Consider the following 27,691-nt stretch of genomic DNA (forward strand, 5'->3'; position numbering starts at 1 on the left):
TCCCCTATCTCCTTTGTGTATCAGTATACTCACAACTGAAAAACTGGAACTGTATAGTACAGCGATGCAAATAAAGTATGGTTTCGTTTTCAATTTTTGTCACAAGGAAGGAAGAAGAAAATTGAACTATGACCCTGCAGAGACAGCAAAAGATAAGTACCATGTTGACTGCTATCCAGTATGGGAGACTTGATGGAATATGTAGAGTCTTCACTAAATGGCAACAAATTCAAGGGCTACATCAATGCCAGTAAATGCAAACGTGCCGTTCATTTCTGTTCTAAACATCCAATTTGAAAGGAATTAAAGAGGGATGTAGTGTCAAGTGCTCAGTGGAGTAGTAGCTGATTACTTTTGTATGACACAAGAAGCCTAGCTGGGAATAGTAGCTATCTAAAACCTGTGATCTTAACATTTTTTCCCAGATGGAGTACAGACTGATTAATGAAAAAAATGACTGAATTTGATGGCAGAAGCCTACTGACGGCCGAAGGTTCTTTGCCACCCTCCTCCCCTCCTTTTTTTAAGGTTCTGTTGTGCCTTCAGGTTTGAGTTTTATGCATTGCATCTCTGCTAATGGGGAAAGTGACAACCATGGTCAGTATGGTTTGATTTTCCTAGAACAAAATGGATGGAACTTTTGTAATGCTGTGCTGTATGACAGAGCAACACCCAGGGTTCCATCTCACACTTAAAACAAAATCATCAGTGTCTTTCAGTTTTATTTTCACTTAGGTTTCGCTTACTTGCTGGAAATATAAACAGCCATAAAATCCTCTATTTCAGTGCACAACAGAACTAGCCCTGTATGAAGAAGAGCAGCCTAGAAAGCCTCCTTCAGTCTAACATAAGTAAAAATGCACCAGAACAAGTTTTCTTTTTTCTTAGAATTTTTTATGGCAAAGAAAATATGCTTTTCTTACACATGGAAGTTGGCCTGTGACATTCCTTTATCAACGGTACAAAGTATTCAGAGTGGAATGATCAAAGGAGAAGGTAAAGTCCAAGTGTGATGTCCATAAGTCTGAATGTAACCAGAATGTTCCTGATGCCTAGAATAAACTAATTTTCTGAGGTGGTACATATTGCTAATACAGCTTTCAATTTACTGATATTTCTACTGAAAGGAATATTTTTTTGATCCTGCTCAGAATTTCCTTGTTGTCCAGGCTAAGACGCTTATAATTCCAGGTAGGTATAATTTTTACCTGGCAGAATAGCCCTGAGTTTACCAGCAAAAGATTAAAAAAAAAAAAGGGGCAATAAAAAACACACTGCATACCCGTGTGGTTGCCCAACTCGATACTAAAATAGTAAAATATCGCAATCACTTGAGTACATTCAAGTAGTTGTCTGTGTAATAACTAACATGTAACTGTGGTTTAGCTGTGTTGTGATCCTCGTGTAGAGAGAGAACTGCAATTCAGATATCCATTGTGCTCTGGATGTGTCAGTCTGGGACCAACATAATCCAGCTCTAAGTAATGATCTTGGAGCTCTCTGCTTCCTGCAGTGTTCCAGATCCTAGATAGCTCACACTGCAGATACTGCTGGGTTCTCTGCTGGCAGAAGAAGTGTACATTAGGTGATGTGGTTTTGCAAGCAAGTAATACACTGATGGTGAGCCTGAACTTGTCATTCCGGCTGAACCTGAGCTAATTCCATCAAGTGTCCTTGTACAGTGCTGTTGTGGTTTAACCCGGCCGGCAGCAAAACACCACACAGCCGTTCGCTCACCCTCCCCTCTCCCTCTCTGGGATGGGGGAGAGAAACGGGAAAGTGAAGCCTGTGAGTTGAGATAAAGACAGTTTATTAAGGCAGGAATATAATAATAACAACAATAATAATAGTGATAATGATAATAGTATTAATAATAATAATGTGTAAGAAACAAGTGATGCACAATGCAATTGCTCACCACCCGCTGACCGATGCCCAGCCTATCCCCGAGCAGCCGGCCCCCTACCCCAGCCAGCCACCCCTATATATTGCTACTATGAGGAAAAATTAACTCTGTCCTAACTGGAACCAGGACAAGTGCTTCCCAGTGTCCCCTATAATTTGGTATCTGGGCTTTTTTCTCCTACCAGCATTAATGTCGTGCGCATCTTTCCCATCATCTTGGAAAACAGAGTTGACTGTACCTAACAGGAAAAAGTAAATCAGTTTGAAAATATGAAGTAGACAGTTGTATTTACTGCAAAATACTAGTATATTTCCTAATGTTAACTTGTATGGAAAAAAAAAAAAAAAAACATGAAAAGCTGTCAAAATATTGTGATATCTGGGAAAGCTGTTCTTTGATGAAAAAAAGTTAAGATGGAAACCGTAATATGAGTAGGTAACATCTCTAGGAAGAGACTGTTACAGAAATGAATGGAGCAAAATCAAGGTTCTTTTTCTACACATTAACGTGGAAGCATCATAAAGGTCCACTCACAAGTTTGCTGTTTGAGTACCTGCTGGCAGCAGGTAACTCACTGGCTATATAGCAAATGCCCATGTGTTCTTTTTGCCTATGAAAAAAAATTATTAATTAATGATAAGTTAACAAAGTAGTTGTATATGACCTTTTGTTTAACACAGAGAATGAGCACACAGAGTGTCATTGTGTAGAGTAAATATTACTATGTAAGTCCCATTATTTTTATAGACAGATCTGAGAGAATGCTTAAATTTTAATGGGTGGAAAACAAGGAAAAAAATGGGCTAGGATGCGAGGAATTACAGAATTGCAAAGAAGAATTTTTTTTTTTTTTTTGCTTATTACCCAAAATGTTCCGCACAGATGGTCAGCATAATAATTCCCATTTTTCAAACAGAGACAATGGGGCAAAAGTAAGAGCCAACTTACCTAAAACCACGCAGTACGGTGGGTGGAAGTGGTGACTGAGGGCCAAGCTTTACCACAGCAGTGGCCTCCTCTGTAAATTCTCCTCATCCCACTACATCCCAGTATCTGTTCTGTCTAGGCAGATGTCCAGTACTGACATGAAAGTTTTCCCCAGCTGGCTCTGGCATCATTCACTCCACAACCAGCACCAAGGCAGCCCTGCTCCTCTGAGAGGCCTCTGAGGGCGTCCATCTTGTTTCACCTCAGGTGAGCTGTTGTGGAGAGGGAGGGAAAAGGAGCGTGAGGAATCAGGAAGGCTGGGAAATGGCCGATGGCCAAAATGTCTCAGCAGAAGGCTTTGCAACCTCATATGGCAGCCTAGGCAGCAACTGAGCTGGGTTTTTGTGTGTTGGTCCAGTTTTGCAGCCAAAGCAGGCAGGTCAAGGCCGAGGGCGAATGCAAGACCCTGAGGGGAGAGAGGCTGCTGGGAAACTCGTAGGGGACGGCAGAGCACAAGCCAAACCCCTGCCTGGTGGTGGTGGACCAGGCAGCAACTGCAAATCCCTCAGCCATGCACAGAGCAGCTCTAAAGTAGGTATGTGTTTTAGGTAAGCTTAAATGTCAACTCTGTATCCGCACTGGTAGCCCTGGCAGAATATAGTAATGTCAGTACTAAACTGAGGTGGCAAACTGTAGGTAGACTACCCTGCTGAGCACCTCCACACAGAGCAAGAGGTGTCAGAGGTCAAAATTGTACTTCTGTTTTTACTTAATTGATAAAAGAGATAATCAGATGTGTTTCCTGTTATGTCTATGATTTAATGCTGTGAATGCTGTGTAAACAACATAGCTATCTGTATTAAAGGTGATGGGTTTCAGTCTTAATACCTCTATTGGTAAAAATTGGTTTGCCACAACTGAAGGCAGAGATCTGGGCAGTTGTTTTTCTTGTCCTGAGTGATTGAGCTATGCCTAAAAAATGTTAAGTATTATGTACTTATTCCAAAATAGATATGCATACTTGGACTTAATCAAGAATAGATTAATCACTTCATAGTCGCACGATTACTTGGTGAAGTGTAGACAGAATGCCAGCAGGATTTTGGGGCTTTGTTTGTTTGTTCTTGGTGTAAAGGGAAATGGCTACTCTTTGTTACGTTTGGTCTGGTGGTAGCTATTGGCTCCTTTAAACTGTCTGGAGCCTGTGTACATGTCTGAACACACTTCTTGAAGAACATATCTTCTTTCACATATGTGGATTCTGACCTCACACATTTTCATTTTTAGGAGCTGCTGTGAGAATATATGTGTGTGGCAATCTTTCTTTCTCTAAGGTCTGCTCTTAAAGTATACATTGTGCTACTCAGCCTTTCTTTGCTGAAAAAATCTCAGCTCAACCTAATCAAATTATGTTAGCTTGGGGAATAGGTTTTGGGGACACAGGATTCTCTTCTGTGTTTTCCAGAGAGAAGTTAAGGATTTAAGTGTTGTACTAACTCCCTGTGACTGCTCCTCGTTTACAGGCTCTGTAAGACAAATGCAACTTCCCAGCACTTCCCTATGACAGAATCAAGAGGGGAATACTTTGATAATAGATACATTTTTCTCCTTTTATGTGCTAATAAATAAAAATATTTTGATTAAAAGCAGTGTTTTGAGTGGAAGATAACAGGAACCATCTTCTATCAATGAGTGGTACAGAGTTATCCTCTTCCATCCGTTAATATTTTATAGAATCTCCATTTCCGGGATAAAGTCTTTGGACTCTGATTCCTGGTATGAGGACAAGATTTTTTGGTAAATTGAAGAGTTCACTGTTGAAAGAAGTTTGTCCTCTACATTTTAAGATGTGCATTATGTAATACAACTAATTTTATCAGGTTTTAAGTAAACAAAGCTACAAATAAGTCCTAGAATTCCATGCTGGTGCTGCTGTTTTTCCTTTCTCTGTCAGTGCCATATTAGGATAGTCTTTTTTTGGAAGAGCATTTCTGAACTGCCTTTTGCAACAGCAGAGGAAGTGCCTGAGAAAGTTCCATGAAAAACAGTGAATCACGCAGTGTCTTTCTAATTCTGACAGTGTTTCCTTCTGTTTCGCAAGCTCTCAGGCTGTGTTTGCTATGAATGCCTTACTTGCTGGAATTTTTTGTAGTTGCATCCAATGCTATTTTTAGATCTGGGTCTGATTTATGTTCTGAATGCTTCTGTTTTATTGGGAAGTTTGCAGCTCTGCTACAATTCATGCATATGACCTGTTATTTTAATAAATGCTATTTAGAATAATAACTACCTTGCAGATTCAAAGACTACATACTCTGCTGTGAGAAGCTGTATAAACTCTGGTAGGGGATCCTGGTATTTGGAGGAGTCTGGTTACAAAACTGGGTGTGTCTCTGATATGTGCAGATTCTCCCTTTTAACACAGAACATAAACCCAAGGGTCTTGCAGCAGTGCAACTAATTATGTTCTATGTATTTTAGTGCTCCTGACGGCTACGGTGTGTACTCAATTTTGCACAAATATGTTGGTATGTAAATCTATGGACACAGTAGAAATATCACAATGTTCAATCGAAATTAATAGATGATGAATTTTAAAAAATAGATGGATTTTAGATATGTATGTTTTTCACCTTTGTTTGTATGCACTTATGCTTAGAATGGATCTCCATTGTACTGCTGAAGTTTCACAGCTGTGTATGATAAAAACCAAGTTTTGCTGCCTGCATTTACATCTAAACTCTGCAGGGTTCTCCTATATAATTTTTAATGGATAATTCAAAGGAAGCATTTTTGAAAAGAAAGCTGTTTTTGAATATATTGGTTCCTCTTTTCCAGTCTCCACTTGAGTACATCTTTTAATAGTTTAAGGACTGGTAATTTTGATGTACATAAGAGTACTAAAATGGTATCTATTTTTAATAAAAAAATGAAAACTATGCTCCAAAAACAGAGTTCTGCTGGAATATACTGATTAATTTTACATTTTCATTTGTCACTAAGTATAGGAATCACTGTTGTTTAAACCCAAAGTAACCTATAATTTTTCAACCTAGCTGTTGAATAAGCATACACTATTTGAATTAGAGTCTTCATATTATTAACAGAAAGGTTTGTTGAGCAAAATTTTTTTCAATTTGTTACTACAAAAAAAAAAAAAAAAAGAGCCAGCTCACAAATATATAGGCACATTACCCCTCTCTTCCTTTTTAAAACAAATGCTGAAGGTACGCGCAAACTATGAGTGTTTCAATTCTCTAATTTTATACAGTGTTTTTGGCCACAAAACCATTTCAAAGTTTCTGGAAATATTAATAGTGATAACAGTCTTGTAACTGTAGAGGGAGCCACTTGTTAATTCTTTAGTTTAAAGGTAAACAGTTGCATTTTTGGTCTCCAAAGAAAATGCAGAATGTTATGGGATGATATATGAACTTAATAAATATTTGTACACTTACTCAGTCTTAGTGCACAAGTTCAATTGTATGTCTTACTGTATCATTTTACCCCTTTATTGGTATTCTTACTGCCATATGTTAGCTTTAACTTTTACTTCTTGGCTCAGGGATGTTACTTTTTCTTTGCTAATATCTCAGGTTTGAGACGAGAATGAAATTGGTAGTAAGTTGATATAAGTTCTTTGAATTCAACTTTGCAACCAGAAATCTTCTGTTTGGACAATTCTGCTTGCCAAAAATTAAGATATCAGTGCATAAGAAATCAAAAAAAAAAAAAAAAAGAAAGAAAGAAAAAAGAAATTCAGAGGGATTATGTTAAAAAACAGAGAAGATACCCCAGAGACTCGCATAACAGGACAAGGGCAGAGCTGCCTGTCTAGTTTTGCCAGACCCCAGGTAAGCAGCAAAGCAGAATCCAAAAGCAAAGGCAGGAAGGGGCCAGCCCTTTCACTGGGACAGTGACTTAAGAGCATGCAAGACTAAACGACACTGAAGCCACTCTGACTCTTTGTGTGAGGTGCATCGCTGCACCTTGAATCCAAATGAGCCCCAGTCAGTTGTGTGTCTTGCAAAGACAGGAGGAAATTGGGAATATCTAAAAGGCAGAGCATGAAGATCTGGCAATATTTTCTGAGAGGAGGAGATACATTGTGGTTTATAAATACTTCTCTGTGGGAGATCTTTGCAGCAGAGGCCTTGAATTAAAAAGAGCACATCAGAGTCCTTTGCCAGATCTCCTACTGGCAGAACACCAAGAATATGGATAATGACATTCTTGACATTCTGAAGTGAAGGGGCTTTAAAATAGTAATATTTGACATTTGTTGGAAACAAATTAATGTTTTCTGTTGCATATGCAGCTACCCAAATACTCTTTACGTTACAGAAATAGAATTTTCTGTATTTTAACTTCTTAGCCAATTTTTTTTTTTTTTTTGTTCTCTTGGCATGCACATATGGAGGTCTAGCAGCTGCTAGCACCTAACCTAAGGAGAAATTTCCAGGGCTTAGTAACATAGTCTGAAACACATAACATCAATACTCAGTTTCACAATGTTTAAACTTGTTTCCCTTACAGAGTTGAGCCAGAAACTGTTTTTTTGAGTACATGAGTAAGGAGATAGCACTGAAAATTAAATGGTTTAAGAGAATACTAGCATGGAAATTAAATAAACTTGTAGAGTTTGTGCTGATTCAGTATGCACACAAATGTTTTATATGAAAACTTCCAATATATTAGTTTTGACTAGAAATTATTTAGGGCTCTGATTCGTAACTGGTATGTATTATAGTAGCTTAAAATGTTACTGGTGTTATTTGCAGGAGATTCACTTTAGCTACCCTTGCTACTGCAAGAGTGCTGTGTGCTGGTTTCTCAGTTGTCACAGCTGGCATATTGGTTTAAACTGCTCTAGGTCATGAGTCAGAGCCCTCAGATCTCTGCTGTCAACAAAAATGCAGAGAAGATATAGAAGCTGTCTGCCTATCCTTTGTTTTATAACATCCATCAAAGCTCAACTTTATAAACAGAAATCAAATCAGGCTTTCCAGTATTACAGCAGCTATGAGCCTTCCAAATTATGATGGAGTGAAATAATTCATGCAAAAGTCCAGAATATCTCATCTAGCCCATCTGGTGGGTTTAGTCTCAGGGCCTTCCATGGACATTATTCAGATGTTTCTGGTAGGAGGTGAAAGTAATTGCTACTTGAGGAGCTATTTGAGAGGGGAGGTTAGGATTTCTTTTAATGTAATATTTAATTATATACAAATAGTAAAGCAGCTTAAATGAGTTTATAATGTTCCTGTAAAAATATTATAGCCCTTTATTTCTCTCATCACTGATGAGCTCTTGCTTGCCTCGTTTGTATCATAGTGCATTAATAGTGAGTGATACATAGTAAGAAGGACATAATAGGAGTCAGCCCTAAATTGTGTGTATCTGTTCATAAACCGTTAGGTGGGAGGGGAAGAAGCAGCAGAGCATTAGTGGAGTGACTTACCAGCAGTTAGTCAGTGCTGTAGTGGCTGAAACAGAAATAGATTGCAGATCTTTCTTCCCCATCTAAGGCATATGTGGTACCATCTCATTACTGGAACTGCTATTTAGTTGTAGTGGTAATGGATTAAATACTGGTGCTGCTTGCATGTATTCTCTCCCTCCTATAAAATGGAGAGTAGGTATACTTTGAAAGTTTTAAGATAGGATTTCCTAATGCTGTAAACATACACAAACATTCATTCACAAGATGATTTCCACTAAATTAAGGAAGGCAAGCTGTTGGTCAAGGAAGATATCTTTTTGGTATTAAAACAAACAGTAGAGATTGTGCGCTGTTCTGACTGGAAAGGTCTTTCCAGTCCAATGGATGATACGATAAAGTGATTAGCCTTTCTATGCTCTGCTCTAAAACTGTTTAAAAAAAGAATTAAAAAAGGAAGATTTGAAATTATGAAGATTTCTTTCCACTTTCTTCCTGAGTGAAACAAACACAAAGTCTGTTTGCCAGAACTTTGTTTAAGGCTGTCTTGTGGTTAGAGAATGCAGACATGGGGCAGAAGGCCTGATCAGGTATCAGTGTGCAAAGGGTGAGAAATTTGATAAGCAGTATTTAGCAGAAGTCTCTGAAACACATTGAGTGTGTATATGGAATGAGTTCTAGTCCACAAGTAAAAATTTGACAATATATTTGAAAATTCAATGGTTATATTTCTGAATAAATTGTGCTCATGAGTTATGACAACTTACCAAACTACCATAGATGGTCCTATTGCCTCACTGTGTCTCTGCACGGACTGTCATTATGGAAGGAGCTGGGTGTTAAATTGTATCCTATTGTTGAATACAAACTGGCTTGTAAAATACACAGGCTTAACATTTTATTCTTACTGACATTTGAGCTGAGTTAACCACCTTTCTGCCAACTGTCAGTTCTACTAATTGTTTTGACACTATTGCTGAGCAACATTGTGAATAGATCCATATTTTCTGTTGTGCACATTTCAGAAGAAAAAAAGCGATATACAAAATATAGAATTGAAATGGAAGCTATCATATTCTAGGGCAGAGGTGGAAGATAGAACAAAGCAATGTTCTCTGCACACAGATGTAGATAGACTTGTGGGAAGTAGTATTTTACTTCTGCTGAGTGATGAGCTTCTGATAAGACACACAGTATAGCAGTTGCTTATAACAACCAGGAAATCCATGTTAATTTTATGGAGATTGTATTCCCACACTTTGCATTTACAGGACATGAAATCACATAGTTGAAGAAGTTGTCATGGTGAACAACTTTTATATCAAATGATATAGTTCTGTCCCAAAATGCTGGCTGCTAACAGAGAGCAGTAACTCATACTATAACATATTTTAAAAATATTTAAAAATCATATTAAATATAATAAAAAATATTAAAATATATTAAAAATATTAAAAACAGTATTCATCAAGTTTTTCAGTAGAAAAATATATATTTGTGTCAAAATATGAATGTCATGTACCTGTCATGCCTCGTGAATATTGGTAGAAAGTCAAGATGAGGCATAGTTGTCTAAAAACCAAACCAAAGAAATTTAAACCAGAGCTTATATATGTGGCTTAGGTGCTAGAATAACTTTTGGCCCTGCAGAACAGAAAAAAAAAACCAGGAGGACACCTTTAAACTGAAAATATGTTGATTAAACTTAAGCTTCATAACATAGTGTATTTTTTTCTAAATGGCCCACTGAAGCATACTCTATCGTTCATAGTTTACACAGCTCTTGGCTTTTGAGTGTCTGAATGTCAGTATCAGAACCTATCATTATGCAGCTCATCAGGGGAAGATTTGCAGTCCCTGCACTTGCAAAAGGACAAAGCTGCTTTGATGACATTCCTGCTATGACAGAAAAAGAGCAGAAAGGATTTCACCATCTCTTAACAGAGTTGTGGGGAAGAAAATACAACCTGTGCTGTGGTGGGCTGCAATCTTACCTGTGTTCACTCTTCAACCAGGTTTTTCTCTGAAGCTTTCTGCCATGATTATATTGAAAATACCTGTGATAGCCCACACCCCCATGACTCCTAAGGCTATACACTGGCAATGTAAGTTAGCTCACAGGGAAACAGAATATATACTGAAATAATTGGTAATTGGTATTATGAAAAACCCAACAGATCCACCTGAATTAAGGTTTTGCTATGCTAAGTGGCCTGCAAGTTCAGAGCAAGAGGTCCTCTCAGGGAGACTTTCCATTCTGAAATGAAAATTTAAAAAAATGAGTGTGATTACAGTCATGTGAAGGGTTTGATGGATGTTATACAGGTAAGGTTTGGGTTTTTTTCCACTCATTTTCTACTAGTAGTTTTGTGTTTTTCTTTTTTTGTTTTTTTTTTTTTTTTGTCAGTTTCTTGTTGTTTTATCTATGTACGTGTTTACTTATTTTGTTGAAAGCCTATGATGTGTTTTATTGTGTTTTGATGTATTGATGAGTTGGAGGAACAAACCAGTAATGAAAACATAGAATTTTGAGATGGAAAAACATATGAACAACTCATAATTCACAATGTCAGTTTTTTAATGTGATGTTTTGTTATGTCTACACAAGTCCATTTTCATGTTGGATTTAATCATCTTTTTGTGTCTTAAGTAGGAAGGTATATCATAATATTTTAGTGAAAAAAGTAGATATTTATGAGTTATTTATAAATAAGCTAGCAGGTAGTTGGATAAACCAGCTATTCCATTATGTTGGTTTAAGTCTACATGAAAACTGTAAAACATAGTAGAATGAATTTAAAAGCAAAAGTAATTGTTGAAAATCTTACTATAGTTCTCACTGGTATATTCAAGTGCCCAAATACCCTTTGAGGTAGCTAGATATAATATTTCTCTCCAAGTTAGGTATGTGCATATCAGTCCTGATGTAAATTAGCACCTTTGAATGAACTTTTGCCTGTGTATATTTGTTCCAATGTTATATTATTATTGACTTATAGAAACAAATATTTTAGAGAGAATAATGTTTGCAAAGATGAGGCCATTACCTTTGCAATATTTCCAAAATTTTGCAGAAAAAAAACATATAATCTGCATCATCTTATAAAATCTGTTATCTGTTGATTTATAAATGCTTTCCAAGTACACTGCATTTTCTTTCCTTGTTGTGACTAGGTAGTTAATATAATAAACTTTTTCAATAATTTTAAGAAGAAATATTATGTGTGTTTGAGGAAATGAAACCAGTGGAGATCAATTTTCTTATCCTTTTGTTTTCTGCTTTTCAGTAGGTAGCTAGCTATCGCTCAGCTCTTCTGTTATTGGCTTTCTTTTTCTGATTCTTTTTTACATTAGACTTATTTTGTGGACATGAAGATATAAACAAATTTCTTACTGTCAACTCATCCATTTGTAATGGATAGTGCTTCAGGACTTTCAACTTTTTTTTTCTTCTTTTTTTTTTTCAACAGATCAACTTTTTTTGAAAAAGCACTCAGGAGCTTTACAGGGCAATAAAGGTCTAGATGAAACAGGAGCTCTACAGAATTTTTGAAAGTGTATAGGTACATAAGCATTGCGTGTTTTCAGTTATATTTAAGGATCTTTGGATGGTGTGCCTGTAGAACCTTAGCACTTATATTTTTGAAAAGCACATCTTTTGAATTTGTATAGCATCACCAAAATGTGGCTGCCTCCATAAAGGAAGGTCAGATATGGATTTACAGTGGGAGGTAAATATACTTCAGGTTGCCTGCTATTCGCACTGTCTGGAGCGATGTGTCATATGCCGCAGGAATGCACAACTGCAGCTACGTGGCTGTGCAGCACTTCCATGTAAACTGCAACAGTGCCTGCTCCAAATGTGGCTACGGGTCATTGCAGGATCTCCTGTACTCAGAGATGAATAAAGTAGGACTAATTTCACAGTAATGAAACAGGGACTTGGTAAACTTGCGAGATGCAGGTTCCAGTACAACCTGCAAGCTATGTAGGAACAAGCAGCCTGAACTTTCAAGTGTGTGGGGAATGTTACAGTGCACAGTGTTCATCGCAATTGTTAGTGCAGGCCAAGATATTGTTTTAAGGGGCCATCATGTGTTTGGTGCTAAACTTTCTTATGTGCTCGCTTCTTTAGGAATCCTAAGATACTCAGCGTCAGAGCTAATAGTTGTCACTTGCAGGCATTAAAGGTTCAGGATCTCATTGCAGAGGCTGACTTAGGTGCTTCAGCTTACTTCAAAGTATCTGTTTTTGTTTAAATCTGGTACAGGATGGTGCTTCTCCAAAGGAGAAAGACCATTTCTAGTATAAAGTATGCCACACAGACTTTCTGAATGTCTTTGGCCCGTTAAATTGTGCTGATGCTTTGGTCTTAGGTTAATATGAAATCAGAGCTCTCTTGGCCTGAAAGATCCTTGTCATAAACTCCCAGTCTCTCTCATGAGCTTTTGTTTCGCTCGCGTCAGTTTCCATGCCTTTAGTTCCCCCTCTACCATTCCTTTGTGACTGCTGTTCAGTATGGTAGTAAGTGTAAACGTTTCTTTGAAACTTTTGTATGCTTTTTATTGTTATGCTTAGAAAAATAAGCCATGGTGGTTTTGAAATAACTAGCAAGCAACAGAAGGCTTGCATAAAAGTGAAGCAACAATCATGGTGATTTGGTGTGACTGACGGTGCCATTAATCTCCCTATCCTGGCAGGTGGGAGGTAAGCTTCTTACAAGGGTTTGTCTCCTGAGGAATTTCCCTGTGCTTAACCAGTGATAAAGAGATGATGATCTGTTTAACCATAAGGGCTCCTCTAACAGCTGCCTCAGTATTTATTAGTATAGGTTTTTATTGCACAAAAATAATTTATAGTGTAGTGGCATATCTGATTACAGAAGTGTTCTGTGATATCTTCTGTTTCTTGTGAATTGCTTAATATGAAGTTACCATGTAAAAATTCTTGGATATGTGAGGTTAGCGAGCCAGGTAATTACGTTGCAAGAGCCAATGCACTTGCAAATGGGATATTGAGTGTACCACTACTTTCCTTCATGAAACAAAATTGGTTTTGGATTTAAAGAAGATAAGACTTGCAGACGCATCCTTCTAAATTCTGGAAGTGTCATAACTGGTGTACAGTTGGAGTTTAATTTGGAAGTGACCTTATTTGTTTTTTTTTTTTTTGGTTTAACTAGTTTAATAGAGGAAATCTTTTTAGTATTTCTACCCTTGATTCTACTGCACCTGCCAAAAAAAAAAATTTAAAACTTCCCTTCTCTGCATGATAAAATTCTGTAATAGTTCTCTAAATAAATTGTGTGTTTTGGGTTTTATTTAGGGGGTGTCGTTGTTTGTTTGTTTTCTTTGGTTCCTTTTTTTTTTTATTTTGTTTTTGTTTGGTGGGAGCTGCATTTGGGGGAAGAGGAGAGTTTTGTTGTTTTTGTTTTGTGGTGTTTTTTTGTTTGTTTGTTTAGAGAGAGAGAGGCTCTTCGAGGTGTTCCCAGAGCCTGCAAAGGTGCAACGTGTGGGTTCTGAGTTGACACAAACTGGGTTAATCTGGGACTGTAACGAAGGGCATATGCTCTTGGGGGGGGGCATGTGTTCATCATAAACCAGCTGGAAAGGTTCTGCAGCACTAGCTATAGGAAAAATTTAGGAGTTCACTGGGAAAGCCTACGTGTCTACCTAGGAATCATTAGAAGGTTTCATTATTTGAGCCAGGATGCTCATCTGCCATTGTAACCTATTCACTGGAGCTGTTTTCTTTCTCTCAAAAAGAAGGAAGGAAAAAAAAAAAGCTCAAAAGCTAAGGAAAAGCCTTGGCCACAAAGGCAATCTCTGGAAATAATCCACGACAGTGAAATTGCTGTTTATTGCTGTTTGGGAAGCTTATGGCCTTCTCAGTTTCACTAACAAAGTCTAATAAATACTTTAAAATTTGACTTTGATATCACAGATCAGCAGCCTAGCCCTGCAGCTCTCATTCAGCTGATCTTAATGGGTCTACATTTGTGGTTGTTGGTTTGTTGGTGTTTTTTGTTTTGTTTGTTTGTTTTTAGTTACAAAAAAATAGTCTCAATGACTGAACTTTTTGCCAGTAATTGTGTTATTCGAGTGGCTGATGGTTTTGGTATTACCATATGTTAGTTCTATTTGGCCTGAATGTTATTAAGCATTAAGACAGCTTAATTTCTTAAGTTAGAGACAGAATTATGAAAATATATTCAATACTTTAAAAAAAAAATCAGTAAGAGGGAAGGAAAATCTTGAAAAAGCTTTTCAATTGGGTAGTGGAAGTGAAAAAAATTTTATATGTCCAATCTGCCCATGTTTTTTTATAATCATATAATTGTATGTTCATATCACTGAAAATTTAGCTTGGAAAACATTGCAAAGTTACTTTATTCCTTTTATTTATTTGTTTTGAGGAGTAATGTATGCAAGCTCCTAACATTTTGCTCACCAGCCTTAGTGAGCTAAGGAGAATAAATGGCAGGTCATAGAGGGTACTTGAGAAGTCATGACTCTACAATGATAACATCTTATTAATGAAGAAGTGAGGAATAGGAAGGGGAGGAGAGAAGTAATGGTATATTTTGGCTAAGGAGCAGGACTGATATTTGGAATCGATGGTTCTATCACTTGATATTGAACAAAGACATGATCTTGCTTTGCACTTTGATGAGCTGTGACCACAAGACAGGTCTGTAGCTTCCACTTCAATGACTTGGTTTAATTGTAATATGCTATAGAACTGTAAGGGGATTTCTGAAGTTAAGCAATCAGGATTGGGCCTAAACATACACGTGCTGCCTACAGCATAATGAAGTTATTTGAATGTGAAGTATCCCCCAAAAATGGAGATAGCAAAAATATGTCACAATATCAATTAGCCATTATTGAGGGAAAGCTCTCAGGAATGCTTGTTTGGAAGCAACAGCTTTGGTGTGGTTAATAGACTTTTGTATCAAGTACAGTTGTTCTGCTATTTCTGTGGAAATTCACTGCATTTCGGCCAAGTCTCAAGCCTCTGAGAAGTAGCAGCTTGCAGCCCTGGCTTCTGAGCAGTGGGATGGAACCCAGCCCCAAATCCTGTGCCTGTGCAGATCCAATGCTAAGAAATTCTGCTAAGCTCAGGTAGAAAGCATTAGGCTTTAAAGTTATCTGAAGAATATCTTACTCTGTATCTTATCACGCTCACTCTTCAGTCTTGCTTATAGAAAAAAAAAAGAAAAAACTCCTATCAAAATATAATTTCTTTAGAGACTTTTCAAATATGCTGTTACATTCACAAGTTACGCTATTTCTTATTGAGCTAAACTAAACCCAGTGCAACAAGTTGAAGAATCATTAATTTATTAGTACTATTATATGTACATTTTACGGTTTTTAGAAGATTCATAGTACACAACATTTTTTTTTTTTGGTCAAGTGTTACCAGAGTTCCCCCAATTTATCACAGCTTGACCGAGTCTGTCATTGGAACTGTGTGTGGGGGCTGTTGAAAACAAGCCATCTACATTTCTTAACTTCATTTATTTTCCTTCTAGTAGTAAAAATCCCAGACTCTAATTACAGATTTTGTTTCTGTGGTTCTCTTCACTCACTAAACAAAATGAATGCTGCTGATTTAATATACCACTATTAAATATTTTCCTTTTCTTATAACTGTACTGTACAGTCTTTTATCTTTTTTAACTAAACATTGTTTAAACTCTACTTTGAAGATAGAACAATTATTTTTTCTGCAATTTCATATTTTTCTCATTATTAGAGTCCACTGCTCTACAAACTTTATTTTTGCTATGAACTGATGAGATAAGAGGCTGTTATTGCTATTTTATGATAATGACGACGTGAACACAGGGAGATTACAAAATCCCTTAATTTTGGGTATGCAGTTCTCAGAGTATTATAGTAAATTCTGTTTCAAGCAGTATGAGTTGCATTTGTAAATAGTTTAATTTTCTAGAAATAGATTAATCTGGCCATTTCTCACAAGCTTGATCTTCTGTTCCTACTCCCCCTAACTTTTTAATTCTTTCTGTCCTGCCTTTGACTCCTTGTGACCATGTTTTGTTATAATCTCAGTTCATTAGGTTTCTGATTTCAGTCCCAGCCCTCTTGCCTGACCCTTACATAAAGTACTTGCATTATGTATTTGAAATAAGATTCTATTCTGAAAGAATTAAAAAAAAAAAAAGTTTTGTTTTGCTTTGTTGTTTGTTTGTTTTTTAATTAATTGGGACTGTTTGTATACTCAAGGGCAAACAAATGGTCTTGAATTTAAAAAAATAGCATAGAATTTCATTTATAGATTCAAGGTATCCCTCTAAAGATCTATGGTTGTTCACTGCTTATGAAGTTATAAGCATAAAACAATTCTTGGATAAGAATATTTTTGGAGGTAAATGTAACTAACTTACTATATGCTGAAAAAACTTTATGTGGAGTCTATGAATATTCTTGTATCTGCGTAAATATAACAGTGTAGCTTTAGGGATCCTTCTGTATTGGTAGACTTTACAGCTGTATGTATGCAAGTTAGGATTTGAGATTACCCATAAACACAGTAACTGTAAATTATACTGTAGTTGAAGCAAAAATAAAGCACCAAGCTTGTGTCTCAAACCCCAAGATGACTTTACAGAACCTCCCTTTGGGGAGGATGGGCGAAAGGAAATTGCTTGTGTACAAATACAAGAATTTTGTTATGTTAACCCTTGTTTCCATGAATATTGCAGTGTCATGTCTATGCAGTTCCTCTTTTCAGAGTAGCATAGTTGGCATCTAGTTAATTATTTCTCCGTTTTTAAAATGAAGTGCTTCTTTCATTATTTTGCCATTATTGGTACCAAAGTTCTTTATGTTCTTTGTGAAGCCTAAGTGTGTCTGGTAAAAGGTCATAACTATTTTATTCTCCCTGCTTTTGAACTTGGTCAACAATTAGTACAAAGTAGGGCCCAGTGGTGCTTTCAAAATTAGTATCATCATAGGTTAATTCAGGTTGGAAGGAATCTCAGAAGTTATCTAGTCCAACCTCTTATTGAAAGCAGGATCAGCTACATGATCGGGCTGCTCAGGGCCTTATCCTGCTGGGTCTTAAAAACCTCCAACAACTGAGACAAGCTGTTCCACTGTTCAGCTGGCCTCATGCTTGAAAGACTTTTTCCTTGTATCCAGTCTGAACTTCTCTTGGTTGTTTTTTGTCTCTTCTCTCTCACCCTCGCACCATATATTGCTGTGAGGAGCCTATCTGTGGCTCCTCAATAACCTCCTTGCAGGTGCTGGGGGACTGCTGCTAGGCCTCCCCAAAGCCCTGCACTTTTCTCCAGGCTGCACCTGCCTTCTTTCAGCTGCCTCTCCTCACCGGGCAAGTGCTCCAGGCCTCAGCCATCCTGGCAGTCCTCTGCTGGGCAGTCTCTTGCCAGTTTGTCGATGTCTTGCTTGTACTGGGGAACCCAAAGGGGGGTCACAATTGTAATTGTTGAAGCTAAAATTTTGATAAAGTTGAAAATACTTAAGAGCTTTCTCATTAAAATTTTAGTCTATAGAACTGCATGCTTGGAGGTGATTGAGAAGGTGACTGTCGAAACTCTTTCTGAATCTCTTCAAGTTTGTTGTGGAACAAACCTTAGGTTGAGAAGCATGGCATGTTTTTGTTCAGAAACAAAACAGAGTGCTGTATGTGTTGGTTTCTATGTACATATGTTGGTGCACAGTTGCAGACACAACAATACCAGAATATACTTTATGGAAGGGAAATAATCTTCATCTGCAGCCTTTCAACCTGATTTGTCATTTTCAGAACAGCCAGGACATGTAAAATAGGGAGATCACACACACATACAGAAAACCTGCCTGTCAATGTAAAAGTTGAAGCATTCCAGTTGTTCAGCAACAGCAAATTCTGCCAACAAAAACTAGCTAGATACCTAAGTAGAACAAATCAACAGGAAATAGCCTATGAAAGTTTCCAACGGACAGCTTTTTTTTTTAATCACAGTAGGTATAAATTTCACAGATCATATGCTTGTTTAGTCACCAAGGTAAATCTGTGGAAGACAGGATCTGCTTAATGGTAACACAATTACCAAATGGTATGGAATTGATCAATGTTCCATGTATTACCATTTTGCTTTTAACTCTTTTTGAGACGTTCTTTGCCGGCCTGGTATGCTACATTTGTTAATTAACTCCATCTGCTGAAAGTCTGGTCTGGCAGTTTAATAATGAGTTACTTTATTAAAAAGAGTGCCTGCAAGTGCTACTGTTGGTGGTAACATAGGAGATTTAAAGAAAATATATCTTAGACGTATCCATACTTTGCTGGTAGTGCCATTAAATCTTAAACCACTATAGTTCTCTACATTTGAGTTTTATAGGAAAAGGTATACTATGCATTTCACTATGCACATTATTAGTCTTAATCACACCAGCCTTGTTCTGTAAGTTATGTTACAAAGTGTAAAGAGGTCCACTGAAAGCATGAAATGACTTGAATTTTGCAGCTTTGGAACTACAGAGTTGTTTGTTAGTAGTTTCCTCTTGCAACTTGGTTTGAACATGGTAATAGAGAATTGGTGCTCAATTTATGAGGCTTTATTCAATATGTATATTCTTTACCAATGAGTTCAGAAGACTTGCTTGGCAGGCTCACAGGCATACTGTTGCATTCTTAAAGCATATAGGGAAGAAAGGAATGCAATATTCATGTATTTGTTGGATCCATATGTTTTAGGATATTTATTGTAATTGTATATATAAATACGTCATACCAAAAGAAAAAAAAAAACTTGATGTTTATATGGAGGCAAGATGCTTCCTTGATATAACAACTTCATTCTTATTCAAAGTCAAGCATGGCAGATTTCTGACTTGCTTTTTAACTTGGGCTTCTTCATTATTTGCAGTCCATTATAATTAAGTTATGTCTTTTTAAATAGTTCGCTATGCAAGGAGTTATTGTTCTGCTTCTCTAGAAGCTACTGTCATTCTTCTGTGTTCATACTTAGCCTACATGTTGTATGTAGTTAATGATATATTGTGCTTTCATAGAGTCTAAAGCCAAACACGACCAGAAAATCACATAGCCTGACATGTAGATGATAAGTAATTGTCGTTCACATAATAATTCGGATGGTAGTCCTAAGGTCTGGATTTTGCATTCTGGGAGATAAAATGCTGCAGGCAGAGAATTAAGAGAGATCATGCCATTAAGACCCATCTGTGTATAAGTAAATGACTAGGTGAGAGATTCTTTTGTCACCTACACCGATAAAGATATTTTTCAAAAAATAATGGAACCTCACTGGTAGGAAATGTCAAAATTGACTTTGTCTCACTTGCATTTCTGTTTCTTTATCAGCAAAACTGATTATTAAATATCTTTAATAAAAGTACTAAATCTTGGGAAATTGACTGAGATTATAACTGTTAAGCAAATCTATCTGTAAGTAGATACAGCTGCAAATTCTTTTGTTTTAATGAGAGTTCCTAGATGGAAACTGAATTTGGTGTAATTGAGTTTGTGGAGGCAATTAGTAGGGTGAGACTAATATTGTAGATTAAGAGCAATGGTCACAGGTTGCTTATTTATGAAGCAGCCCAATTGTGTTGTATCTACAGATATCTGCCCTAATGTCTTTTTTGTTTTATGGGAATTTTATACTTTGGATCAAAAACATGAGTAGTTCACGTCATGGGATGATATAATCTCTATTAACTTGTTTAAAATCATACAAGGAATACATTTGGATATGTTTTGCCTCAGAAGATGTGCCTCTATTTAGAGTGTGTTACATGACATTAGCTACTACAGTGAATCATAAATAAGCAATTTATCCAGGCCACTCTAGTTCACTGAAAATTTTGACTACAATTGTATTTGGTAACTGAATATTCATCTGTACACCTAAGGGAATTTTCAAAACTGCATTAATTGACTCCTTCCCATTGATTTCGAGGGAAAGTAAGTGTTCTTTCTGCCAAAACTTTTCCATTAATTGAAAACATTTCAGAGTTATATATAATGCACATATTTCACTTTGGTTCTTGAAGCGTTTCCATAATGCCAAGGCAATATATATTTGGCTTAACAGAGTGAAAAAGGATTGCTCAACTTGATTAATTTACTGCGTGAAGTTTTAATGGATGCTTAGCTAACTGTGTGTGTGTTTTGGCATAGATTCAAACACAGTAACTAATTAGAAAACAATGTGAGGGCAAAGGTGATGGCTGAAAAGGCCTTCACTTGCTAAGCTCTGGTCAATCAGTCATGTGTTACTTAATTTCATCAGTGTTTAAAGTAACTTTTAGGATGCTACAGAAATAGGTATGGCCAAAACATCCTTCTAGGGGAAGTTTAATATCTCAAAAAAAAGATGCTGGATTTCTAAGCAATCGGGAAGAAAGGGGAGTAAAGCAGTCACTTTAATAAAGCAACAGAACAAAAGGAATCACCCGTATGCATGCTGTAACATCACTTGTAGGAAAATTGATAGTGAAGGGGAAAATATTATATGCTCAGAGCTGGTTTGGTTGTAGATGCTCACTAATGGCACTTGATAGTTCTTGATTGGTCTATCTCACTCCTTGTGTATCATGTGCAAAAATGCTCCTGTTAATGTATCTCTTATAATTTCTGTCTTTGTGTTTGGTTATCTAGTTGTTTATAATCAAGGCTATCCTGAGTCATGGCCAGGGTAATTGAATCTGTCTTAAAGGCAGCTAGGATATGTTGCTCAATCCTTTGAGTTGTGCAGGCTGATCCAAGAAAGAGATGAGGGTTTGTGCTGACTCTGAATTTCATCAATTTTAATCTTATGAATCATACCTAAGGAATCTTAATAACTGAAAAATCAAAAGGCCTTTCTTTGAGTGTTTCCTGTTAGTGCACAGATCTTTAATTGCTGGGCTCTATATTATGAACAGAAACATTGTTTTGCTTTTTGCAGTCGATTGCTTATATGGACTTAGAAATACTGAACTAGATATTTAGTTGGTAGCACTTTTTTTCGAGTAAAATGTGACACAATATAAAAAATGGTGTGTGTTTTCCTGTTGGGTGACTGCACAGCTGCTTTCTTCAGTTGTGGGTACTTTTGTCATACTTAAGTCTCTCTGTAAATCTGTGAAGGAAATGTAACTCGGATACTAGTGGTTTTAAAGAAAAACAGTTGAAGTTTTTACAGATCTTTCAGTTCTGCTGAGTGCTTTGCAGGAAAAAAAGATTGACAAAGCAATGTATTATATGAATAACACAAGACTTTTCCAGGAGATACTGTTTGTAAACTGCTGCTATAAAAAAAACTATGCAAATTTGAATGTCGTTATATATATGTAAAAAAAAAAAAAAAAAATCATCTTTACCCTAACCAGTAATCAACAAGTGTGATATTTAGAAAAATACAATACTAGCCATAAAAATTCTGCCATTATATCAAGGGTAAAGCCATGTTGCATGAAAAACTACATTTAAACAACGTTTACCAGTCTATCTCAACATTTGCCATTCTTAATTTCAGCACGGCGTCTCAGTGAAATCTCTAGTCAGCCTTTCCAAGCTGGATGTGATTGGAAGGCTAAGGGAAGAAATTTAAAGGAAAAAAAAAGGGGGGGGGGGGGGGGCAGGGGGGTGGCCAGGGAGGGATGCACATAAATTCCAATATTCTTAGTAGTTCTTCATGTGCTTTTGGCTGTGGAAAGTGAAGTGTCATCCCTTCACCAGACTTGTCCAACAGACTGTCAAGATTCCATTGGATTTTGTATCCTCCTTTTCTCCTTTTTACTGTAATGGGAAAGCAACAGTGCAGCATCCTGTATGTTAAATCAGTTCACAGAGAACAGTAAAAGCAAGAGCAGTATACACACAGAAAGCTTAAGTAGTGCAGTGCTAATATCAGAGGGAGAATAATACTAATGCTGATTGAGACTCAGTGCAGGTGTACGTGGAAAATGCAAGTTATCCCATTATTTTTAGTTACACTTTGCTATGTAAACTTATTACGTGTACAAACCTAACAAAACAGTTTGGCATGGCCTGTAACAGGACTGAGAGCTACAATCTAGAATGTACAATACAGTAAAAACACGGTTACCAAATGGTTATCTTGATCTGTAGTGAAGCATGATTTTTACCGTCTATATATAGACATTATGTCTATATATGTGGGGTTTATGTATTGGTTTCAGCTGTTAGGATGAAATCAGTAGGTCTTGTCCCACACTTGAGGAATTTAAATCTTGGTTGAAATGTTCGTTTTTCTTTACTGCATTCCATTGCAGAGCATCTTGTTTTTGCTTTTGCCTCTCCCACTTCCTTTCAGAATCGTACCCGCAGCCTACAGGCTTTTTCAGCATTTCAAAGGGGCAATATGATTCCCAGATCAGGATGGTGTCAACAGGAGACAGTCTGCCTAGTGTCATTTTTTTGTAAGTTGTTTCTTTGTTTACACTGTGAAATGAGGAAGGGGGGGGGGGGGGGGGGCGGGAATCAAACTGTACACAATTGGCTCCAGTAAATACCAAGTGACAGTAAATGCCTTGTTTATTGCCTGGGGAAGGCTGGTAGCTTGCTGAATTTCCATCGGGGCTCCTTCATTAAGGAACAGGGCTCAGCTCTCCCTTGGAGCTGGTTATGCAATTGATGGGGCAGGGTTTTTGGCTTCTAGAGAAGCAAGCTTGCATAACATGGTTTGCAATCCAGCACTCCCTTCCCAGCCTGAAAGGACCTTTTTCATAATACATTTTCTATAACAAAAAATGCTTCCAGATTTCTACACAATTGTTTACTGAAGTGACGGTACCCTAACTATTAAAATAATTTTGTATGAGAGTTATTCTGGTTTCTTGCTTGATCTTTCTGCATACAGGGCACCTTTTTTCTTTCAAATAATGAATCATTTATAAGCTGAAATAAGGTTATTTTTTTTCATGCCATGAAGGCAACTTTGTCTTTTATTAGCAGAATTCTCTCAGTACAACACGGAATAAACTGAATGATGCCAACTAAACATTTCTTGGAGGCCTTACACAATTAAGCTGGTTTTAGGGAATTTCATTTTCCTTATGTGACCTATACATGAAAGTGCAGGTGACCAAACCTACAACTAGAAGTTTTAGACTAAGTACTCGGAAGAGGAAATACCTGAATAATAGCATGATATTAATGCCATGAAGATGTCTGCAGAGATGGCTGCAGTGGTTACTTAAGGACAATAGGAATTCAGATGTCTTGTTCTTTACTGAAGCCTGGGGGCATGCATTCTTTTTGTTTTAACAAGAAACTTCCATCTATTATTCTTCAACTCCCTTCCTAACATACGCTACACATCTCCAGATGCTTGATTACCCGCTGCTTGTTTCCATCCTACCAGAAACATACATGTCTCCCTTTAGCTTGAGAAAATTCTAGAGCAGCCAATATGTGGAACTGACATGCTGCAGTCCAGGTCCTGTATTGCCTGTGGCTGTGAAAAAAATATTTATGGTTCTCAGGTCAATATGAGCAGCATAAGGTGGCATCAATGTTCATACTACTATTTTATCTTCCAGTTGAAAGAACAAAAAGAGCTACAGGAAAAAAATGTGTAGTTGAAGTCTCCTTGGGAGTTGGAAGTAGATGGTTTAGTACTTCGTACTTCTTTCCCTCCTGCCCCTGAACTGGCGCACTGGATCCTCGTGACCAACAAGAAAAATGTTCCCAGCTTGTTATAAGTGTGGAATTTCTCTGGGTACTCATCACTTGGAAAGAGATGTTGCTTATGCATGTCCTGTTATTGTCAGCTTGTACTGCAGTTGTTTGGCCCTTCTAGAAATGACTTCGGTGAGGAGGTGATGCTCTTTTTTCAGAAGGCAGTGATGAGAATGACTTTTATGTGAGATCACAAGAAATAAACTATTATGAATGATGTCTGTAGCAGTCATTACTTGCTTTCTTTTCATGAAAGCAGATATGAAAGGTGGAATAAAGAATGTATTTATTTAAATATTACTACTTTAAGTTGATGGATAAAATGATTAAGAAATCTAAATGTGGTTGCTGAAGACCTCATTTACAAAAGGAGCGTCTTGGACAGCAGTACTAAAAGCTTCAGAATTATTGCATGAGTGAGCTATCATATTTATGCACTGCTAACCCGTTGTCTTCAAGGATTGGACTGTGTACCAGCAATGTTAATAAGAAAAGGGTCATGTAGGAAACTGTTCACTATAGGAAAATTCTCTCTCAATTCTTTCCACTCTTACTCTCCCACTAGTGGCATCATCACTGTTATCTCTGCTGTCCAGGCTATGGATCTTTTCCTTTCTTTGAATCCTTTCCTCTCAACATGTGGAACGTTTGTGACTAAATCCTAAGGTAGTAATCAGAGGGACTCCTGTTTTTTTTTATTTACTCTGTTCTCTAACACTCAAGGAGATGATTATCATTTTAAACAGAGTATTGTAATCATTTAATTTGTTTCTCAAATTGTCCATTTTTGTTTTCCAAGGTTTTATTGAGTGTTGCGTGTTTTGGATTTGAATGACCAGAAAATGACTATTTCTGAATTATTTTTTTCAACTCTAACAAATTGTCAAAATAACAGTAAACCTATCAGATTGATATTTTGAAAAGTAAATAGTTTGACTATACCAAATAAAATCTGAAATGTGGAATCAGCAAGTCCGAGTAAATTCTCAGGTTATTTTGGGTTTTATCATTGAAATGCAAATACATTCTTAGTATCAGCTGCATATCAATCAAAGATACATTTAGAGATTATTAACAACAATTATATCTCTCTTTTTTTGGGGGGAAACTGTACGTCTTTGATTTATGGCTACCTACAAGGCAAAGTATGTATACTTGCATATCCTTGGCAGTCTGGCTAATCTCAGCTAAACAGCAGCATGTCATCTAGGAGAAACTGGCACCTGTACCAAAAACCTGCTTACACGATCTGTGTGATTTAATAAACTACTAAATTAATGTTAGTTCTTCTTTGATGGTCTGGGGGCAGGGGTAGTTGCGTCATCACTGGAAAAGTTCACATCATTTTCAGAGTATTTAACTGAACAAAGTGTAGGATCAAGTCAGTCATACAGCAATGCATTCTTTAAATTGTGATTGATTGCTAGTCTTATTCTTACAGTAAGAGGAGTTAAGAACAAAGTTATGTGAATTCAATTCTAAATTCAGTCTTCTGTGTTTCGAAAGAGTCTGCAATGACCAATAATGAAACCAAAACCTAAATCTGAAATGTTTAAGTACCAAATAAGTTTCCATGTACACACTGGGCAAGAGAACTCTCACTTTTTCTCTTTTAAAAGCCCCTCAGCTCTGTTTTACTGGCTCTTTAGACATAAAATTTAAAAAAATTTCCCTCATTTCTCCTTGAAACTGCTCTATTGAGCTCAAGAGCAAGTCTGAGATGGGACAGAACGTGTATGTACAGTACTGGAGTTATCCTGAAGTTGTGACTTAAACTAGAAGCTCATTATTGACATAAAAACACTTGCATGCTGTACTGGTGTGCATTTTTTTAAATGGACACGGTTATATTGATGGTTCCAAAGGGTTTTGGCTTCCTTTTTCTCCTTAGATATGGGAATGTCCTCCTGTATGCCAAGTAAATTTATCTATAAAAACAGTGTTAATCTAGAACAACTTCATCTGCACATGGAACTTGCATGACTTTCAGCTGTCCAGCCACCCTGTGCCATGCCCGTGCTACAGCTTTGTGCTAGTGTGGCCCTCTGAGCATACACCCCTCCTCGTTTGATACATAAGATACATTACTGTCACATAAATCAGTCAAAAGTATAAAGTATGTTTATTAAAAAATCATTATACTGTCACTTTACATCCAACATTGTGCGTAGTGGATGCTACCAATGAAGGTTATTTGACACAAACAACATTTGTCTTTTCAGTTTATCTAGTTATGTGGCAACCTGGGATAATTCATTGCAAGCAAAAAAGCTACATAATATTATGTATAATGGGGAAACTCTTCTGTTTATTGGAAAAAAATCAAATTAGCAGCTTCAGAAATAGCCTGGAGTCAGACAGCTAGCTCTGTTATTATGTTACTTAGAAGCTAATGTATTATGAACAAGTGCCAAATATTTCCCTGTAATGCAGAGGAGATTAAATGGAAGCTTCTATTTTTGAGATGTGCTTTGTAGTGTACGTGTATTCAACAAAGTCCTAGATAACTAGTACACAGATAGCCCTGCTAATTGTCAATAATTATGTAGAAGGTTATAGTCTGGGCATGGTACTTCTCTGAGGGATTAAGCATACAAATCAACAGAAAAGTTTTGAAAATGAATTCACAAAAAAAAAATTAAATTTAGTTTATTTTTAAATGATTATGTGGGAGCGTAATTCAGCTATGTAGTTTTGTTTAAAGTCACATTCCTAGCGTGAGAAAGGGGAAAACTCCCTGCCAGGGCTAGACTGCGTAAGTATATCAGATTTCAGATCTGGTCAAGTAACTTGCACAGTGTTTGGTTGTCAGAGATGACAAAAACTGTGAGTTTCTGAATATGTTTATGTGCAATTCTTGGCTGGTGCTTGGTATGGTTTTGTGCTTTCTGTATTATTTCTTTATTGGAAAAGTCGGTGTGTAGGGCTGCAGAGCTGGGTATGGTAACAGTAATTCTTCCATTCCAGAGGCAGATACAAAACCCTTGTTAATAAAGAGGTTCTCATTTCGAAGACAAAAGGCAGAAGTGATTTCAAAGATCTTTGCATTCTAGGAAAGTTCAGATCTAGTTGACACCATCCATGGCATTGTCAATGTAGCTATTTAAGCTAATTTGTGTTGTTTTGAAGTAGGATTTGGTATGTGCTTCATACTGTTCATAAATGTTTAGGACTTGCAGAAGAGTCTAGGATAAATCCCATATGAATGGGTTTATTTAAAATATTCTCATCCAAGGCAAGTGGATGGCCTCATCTTAAGTAAGAGAAAGCTGCAGTAAGGAAGAGTTGATTCATCCAAAATTAACCTACTGTTTTGCAAATTCTGTGCTTGGGGAGCTGGGGCATAGAAGACAACATTGTGGGATTTGATTTTTGGCATGGACTTAGAGGCTCTGAATATACCTGTGTTTTCTTAATAGCACTTCTTCTTTTAGTTTTGGCTAAGTGGAAATATTGCTGAAATTGCAGGTGATTGATTGTTTAAGTTGTCTTGCATATTTTAAAGTGCCCATCGAATGCTCTGAAGAATTCACTTAACTTAATGTTAGCATTTTAGTTTCATGTGGCTCTGTCTGTAGAAGAGGATTCCACTCCACAGCCATCCCTAATGAAAATCAGAATGGATTGTTGTGGTCACTGGAGGAAGCAATAATCAAGGCCCTGGGAAAAGGAAGAGTACACTTCACAGCTGCCTGGCAGAGCAGCAAGTGTGTTAGCACATTGCTGATTAGAAGAGA

General features: G+C 37.0%; 1 protein-coding gene across 3 annotated transcripts in view; it reads left to right on the plus strand.

Annotated features, from left to right (window-relative positions):
* The first annotated feature begins 10,450 nt into the window (after nucleotides 1-10,450).
* Nucleotides 10,451-27,691, plus strand: part of SIAH1 (siah E3 ubiquitin protein ligase 1) — a 64,908-nt gene continuing 47,667 nt past the window's right edge. Inside the window, exon 1 of one of the 3 annotated variants that reach the window (XM_080552960.1) lies at nucleotides 10,451-10,598. The gene's annotated coding sequence lies outside the window, so the exon portion shown is untranslated. Of the gene's footprint in view, nucleotides 10,599-22,670; nucleotides 22,694-27,691 lie in introns of those variants that run through there. The other 2 variants (XM_080552961.1, XM_080552963.1) reach the window with 2 other exon arrangements.

This window comes from Anser brachyrhynchus, assembly GCF_964034855.1.
Source record: "Anser brachyrhynchus genome assembly, chromosome: 12".
Lineage (NCBI taxonomy): Eukaryota > Metazoa > Chordata > Aves > Anseriformes > Anatidae > Anser > Anser brachyrhynchus.